The sequence below is a fragment of the Bombina bombina genome, chromosome 5 (assembly GCF_027579735.1).
Source record: "Bombina bombina isolate aBomBom1 chromosome 5, aBomBom1.pri, whole genome shotgun sequence".
NCBI classification, from domain to species: Eukaryota; Metazoa; Chordata; class Amphibia; order Anura; family Bombinatoridae; genus Bombina; species Bombina bombina.
In genome coordinates this window covers 95,741,729-95,748,222 of record NC_069503.1, presented here as the reverse complement: position 1 = coordinate 95,748,222, position 6,494 = coordinate 95,741,729, and positions in this window count along the sequence as shown.

Sequence of the window (6,494 nt, the reverse complement as noted above, 5' to 3'; positions counted from 1 at the left end):
TTCTCATATTTCAGATGAATTTTTAAGTGACCGCCATCATTCTGACTTGTCTGTTTCTGATGAGGATCTATCTGGTTCAGAGGACTCTGTCTCAGATATTGATACTGATAAATCTTCATATTTATTTAAAATGGAATTTATTCGTTCTTTACTTAAAGAAGTGTTAATCGCATTAGATATGGAGGAGTCTAGTCCTCTTGATACTAAATCTACTAAGCGTTTAAATTCGGTTTTCAAACCTCATATAGTTATTCCAGAAGTTTTTCCAGTTCCTGATGCTATTTCTGAAGTAATTTCTAGGGAATGGAATAATCTGGGTAATTCATTTACTCCTTCTCAAAGAAATTGTACCCTGTGCCATCTGATAGATTCGAGTTTTGGGACAAAATCCCTAAAGTTGATGGGGCTATCTCTTCTCTTGCTAAACGTACTACTATTCCTACGGCGGATAGTACTTCCTTTAAGGATCCTTTAGATAGGAAGCTTGAATCCTTTCTAAGGAGAGCTTATTTATGTTCAGGTAATCTTCTTAGACCTGCTATTTCTTTGGCTGATGTTGCTGCTGCTTCCACTTTCTGGTTGGAGGCTTTAGCGCAACAAGTGTCAGACCATAATACTCATAGCATTGTTAAACTTCTTCAACATGCTAATAACTTTATTTGTGATGCCATTTTTGATATCATTAGAATTGATGTCAGGTATATGTCTTTAGCTATTTTAGCTAGAAGAACTTTATGGCTTAAAACTTGGAATGCAGATATGACTTCTAAGTCAACTTTGCTTTCTCTTTCTTTCCAAGGTAATAAATTATTTGGTTCTCAGTTGGATTCTATTATTTCAACTGTTACTGGGGGGAAATGAACTTTTTTGCCTCAGGACAAAAAATCTAAAGGTAAATACAGGGCTGCTAATCGTTTTCGTTCCTTTCGTCAGAATAAGGAACAGAAGCCTGACCCTTCCCCTAAAGGAACGGTTTCCTTTTGGAAACCTTCTCCAGTCTGGAATAAATCCAAGCCTTTTAGAAAGTCAAAGCCAGCTCCCAAGTCCACATGAAGGTGCGGCCCTCATTCCAGCACAGCTAATAGGGGGCAGGTTACGATTTTTCAAAGATATTTGGATCAATTCGATTCACAGTGTTTGGATTCAGAACATTGTTTCACAAGGGTACAGAATAGGTTTCAAGGTAAGGCCGCCTGATTTTTTCTCTCTCGCATTCCAATAAACCCAGTGAAGGCTCAGGCGTTTCTGAAATGTGTTTCAGATCTAGAGTTGGCTGGGGTAATTGTGCCTGTTCCAGTTCTGGAACAGGGTCTGGGGTTTTACTCAAATCTATTCATTGTACCAAAGAAGGAGAATTCCTTCAGACCAGTTCTGGATCTAAAAATATTGAATCGTTATGTAAGGATACCAACATTCAAAATGGTGACTATAAGGACTATTCTGCCTTTTGTTCAGCAAGGGCATTATATGTCCACAATAGATTTACAGGATGCATACCTTCATATTCCAATTCATCCAGATCACTATCAGTTTCTGAGATTCTCTTTTCTAGACAAGCATTACCAGTTTGTGGCCCTTCCGTTTGGCCTAGCAACAGCTCCAAGGATCTTTTCAAAGGTTCTCGGTGCCCTTCTCTCTGTAATCAGAGAACAGGGTATTGCGGTATTTCCTTATTTGGACGATATCTTGGTACTTGCTCAGTCTTCACATTCTGCAGAATCTCATACGAATCAACTTGTGTCGTTTCTTCAAAGACATGGTTGGAGGATCAATTTACCATAGAGTTCTTTGATTCCTCAGACAAAGGTAACCTTTTTGGGTTTTCAAATAGATTCAGTGTCCATGACCTTGTCTCTAACAGAAAAGAGACGTCTGAAATTGGTTTCAGCCTGTCGAAACCTTCAGTCTCAATCGTTCCCTTCGGTAGCTTTGTGCATGGAAATTATAGGTCTCATGACTGCTGCATCGGACGCGATCCCCCTTGCTCGTTTTCACATGAGACCTCTTCAGCTTTGTATGCTGAACCAGTGGTGCAGGGGTTATACAAAGATATCACAATTAATATCCTTAAATGCCAATGTACGACACTCTCTGACGTGGTGGATAGATCACCATCTTTTAGTTCAAGGGGCTTCTTTTGTTCGTCCAACCTGGACTGTGATCTCAACAGATGCAAGTCTGTCAGGTTGGGGAGCTGTATGGGGATCTCTGACAGCGCAGGGGGTTTGGGAATCTCAGGAGGGAGATTACCAATCAACATTTTGGAATTCCGTGCGATTTTCAGAGCTCTTCAGTTCTGGCCTCTTCTGAAGAGAGAATCGTTTATTTGTTTTCAGACAGACAATGTCACAACCGTGGCATATGTCAATCATCAAGGTGGGACTCACAGTCCTCAGGCTATGAAAGAAGTATCTCGGATACTTGTATGGGCGGAATCCAGCTCCTGTCTAATCTCTGCGGTTCACATCCCAGGTGTAGACAATTTGGAAGCGGATTATCTCAGTCGCCAGACGTTACATCCGGGTGAATGGTCTCTTCATCCAGAGGTATTTCTTCAGATTGTTCAAATCTGGGGACTTCCAGAAATAGATCTGATGGCCTTTCATCTAAACAAGAAACTTCCCAGGTATCTGTCCAGATCCAGGGATCCTCAGGCGGAAGCAGTGGACGCATTGTCGCTTCCTTGGAATTATCATCCTGCCTATATCTTTCCGCCTCTAGTTCTTCTTCCAAAGGTGATTTCCAAAATTCTAATGGAACGTTCGTTTGTACTGCTGGTGGCTCCAGCATGGCCTCACAGGTTTTGGTATGCGGATCTCATTCGGATGGCCAGTTGCCAACCTTGGACACTTCCGTTAAGACCAGGCCTTCTATCTCAAGGCCCTTTTTTCCATCAGGATCTCAAATCATTAAATTTGAAGGTATGGAAATTGAACGCTTGATTCTTAGTCATAGAGGTTTCTCTGACTCAGTAATTAATACTATGTTACAGGCTCGTAAATCTGTGTCTAGGAAGATTTATTATCGAGTCTGGAAATCTTACATTTCTTGGTGTTCTTCTCATAAATTCTCCTGGCATTCTTTTAGAATTCCTAGAATTTTACAGTTTCTTCAGGATGGTTTGGATAAAGGTTTGTTTGCAAGTTCCTTGAAAGGACAAATCTCTGCTCTTTCTGTTCTTTTTCACAGAAAGATTGCTAATTTTCCTGATATTCATTGTTTTGTACAGGCTTTGGTTCATATCAAACCTGTCATTAAGTCAATCTCTCCTCCTTGGAGTCTTAATTTGGTTCTGAGGGCTTTACAGGCTCCTCCGTTTGAACCTATGCATTCTCTGGATATTAAATTACTTTCTTGGAAAGCTTTGTTCCTTTTGGCCATCTCTTCTGCTAGAAGAGTTTCTGAGTTATCTGCTCTTTCTTGTGAATCTCCTTTTCTGATTTTTCATCAGGATAAGGCGGTGTTGCGGACTTCATTTCAATTTTTACCTAAGGTTGTGAATTCTAACAACATTAGTAGAGAAATTGTTGTCCCTTCATTGTGTCCGAATCCTAAGAATTCTTTGGATGTAGTAAGAGCTTTAAAATATTATTTTGAAGCTACTAAAGATTTTAGAAAGACTTCTAGTCTCTTTGTTATCTTTTCTGGTTCCAGGAAAGGTCAGAAAGCTTCTGCCATTTCTTTGGCGTCTTGGTTAAAGTCTTTGATTCATCATGCTTATGTGGAGTCGGGTAAATCCCCGCCTCAAAGGATTACGGCTCATTCTACTAGGTCAGTTTCTACTTCCTGGGCGTTTAGGAATGAAGCTTCTGTTGATCAGATTTGCAAAGCAGCAACTTGGTCTTCTTTGCATACTTTTACTAAATTCTACCATTTTGATGTTTTCTCTTCTTCTGAAGCAGTTTTTGGTAGAAAAGTACTTCAGGCAGCTGTTTCAGTTTGATTCTTCTGCTTATAATTTCAGTTTTTTTCATTATTAAGATTAAAACTTTTGTTTTGGGTTGTGGATTATTTTTCAGCGGAATTGGCTGTCTTTATTTTATCCCTCCCTCTCTAGTGACTCTTGCGTGGAAGTTCCACATCTTGGGTATCTACTATCCCATACGTCACTAGCTCATGGACTCTTGCTAATTACATGAAAGAAAACATAAATTATGTAAGAACTTACCTGGTAAATTAATTTCTTTCTGTTACAAACTGCTATTTGTAACTGGCCCTTTAAATGGAAAATTGCCCTGCTTCCCTGGATTGTGGAGAAGCCTATTTGCCAGCCTCCTTCCTCATGACTATGGCCCCTGGAAGATTGTGCCCCTGAAAATGTATTAACTTTTATTGGGTGTGTATGGCCCTTTAAGAACCGTCTGGGGACATATTGTGACTTTGGTGAACAATGCCCCTTTAAGACTATGCCCCCAGACCTGTAAAATAACTTGTCCCTGGCTTTCTCCCACTTGGTTCAGTAAATAGGGCTTACTGAACCAAGTACCACACAGGCAGAGTGTTCCACAGAAAGGGAGCACTGTTACAAAAGCATTAGTTTTCATTGTGTGCCATTAAGGGCTATGTGACAGACCCTTCGGTCAGAACTAAAGAGTTAACTTTGTTCAGCTTCAAGAAGCTAGTTTCTAAATACAAGTTTGCTGGCATCAGCTCTAATTAAGTTTAGTGATAAACATTCCCATTGTCTAATCACCTCCAGAGTCAGACTGATAGTGATAAGATGGACTGCATTGTTTTCTTGTGTGTAACTTGTTATCTGCTGAAGTAATGTTGTGGCCTGTCAAAGGACGTTGTCTCTCTATCTAAATATGTGATTGGGGATTTTATGCCTCCCCCTGAGAGTGTCCTTTTTGCATGTAACCTCAATAAAAAGCAGGCTGTGTGTTCCAGCACATCAGACCTTTTCTGACCCTCTAACTTGCAGCCTTGACTCATGTTTGTAGGGGACGGCTATAATCACTACAGGGATTGCTATGCTCTTCATACTCCCTTAGCTACTGAGCTCTTGTAAGAGCTCTTGTTCCTGATCCTGCTTCACGCTACAGAAGGAAGAGGTTCACCTACTGGAGCCTGGTCGTAGGTCCAGGGCGCAGAGCAGATGGCGAGATACCAGCCCAGCAGCGGTGGTTCGTAGAGTCTGCATTACTTATGGTGGCTACGCAGTAGTCTATGGTGTCTACGGTGCTGATGATCCTTTGGTGAGCGCTAGGAGCATCCTTTTCTACTGTCCAACTTCCAGCCAGCCTGGAGGCAACCGTAACATTTGGCGGCAGCGGTGGGATGGCGTCCTAGCGCAAGGAGCAGCACCCCAACAGCACTGGTATCGTAGGAGAGTTATTGAGGGCAACGCTAGCCACTGCGCAGCATCCCTACCTACAGCAGCATGGAGCTGACAAGACACTGGTCAGAACCCTGTAAAGAGCACCTCAACTGGATCCATCGCTATGAGGGCGCTGATTTTGTTCCAGAGGTAAAGAGGCGGCTAGTCAGATATGGTCCAGACCCTGCGCAGGAGGTAGTCAGTCGCATCATCCGGGAATTGGATACTGAGAACGAAGCAGCACGAGCCTTTGAGCGCCAACTGTGGAGTTTGAGGGTATGGACACCTGGTCTCCAGCGAGAAAGTGAGTTACAGGGAGAGGAGAGCAGCGACCTCCCTCCCCAGCGGCAGTATACCGTGCAGAGGGAAGAGACAACCGGTCTCCTTCCCCAACCCCAACCAGAGATACCCGAGGCAGCAGGCCTCATAGACTGGTCCTGGGAGGACCCCCAGCAGGCAAGTGGAGATGGGACCGCAGTCTCTCTACCGGCCCTACAGGGATGCTGGGCAGGCGGCCCAGATCCCCAGCTACAGGGAGGGGAGAGCATCGACCTCCCTCCCCAGCCGGAGTGTGCCTTCCAGGGAGAGGAGACAACCGGTCTCTCTGCCCAGCCGCAGCATGTTCCACAGGGAGCGGAGAGCATCGACCTCCCTTCCCAACGGCCGCCGGAGTATCAGGAGGAGGAGGTAAGCCAATCTCCCCCTCCCCAGCTAACTCCTAACTTGGGCCCAGGGTTAACAGTGGAGATGTTAACCCCCACTGACCCCCACGTTCCCTTTGCCACCGGGCAGGACTATGCCCCAATTCCCCCAGCAGAAGAGCTGGCATCAGGACAGAGCGCTGCTGGCCTCTGCCCTACAGACCCCCTTTGTTACAGGACTGGCCTGCAAACCCCTCACCCCAGCAGAAGCGCTGGCACCAGGGCAGAGTGCCGCTGGCCTCTGCCCCCAAGTACCACCAGCTATTTGCCCAGCTGCGCCAGGAAGGCCGAGGATGCTACAGTTTCATCCTACAACCTGGAACCTACAGGTCAGTACTACTTATTGTGGGGGGGCTACTTTGCTGCTAATGTTTATTTGTGGGTGGGTTGTGAGACTAACTTAGGCACTGACCGACAGAAGGTCAGGTTCCTGGTTAGTCTCCCTCCAAAAGGGGAGATATGTTACAAACTGC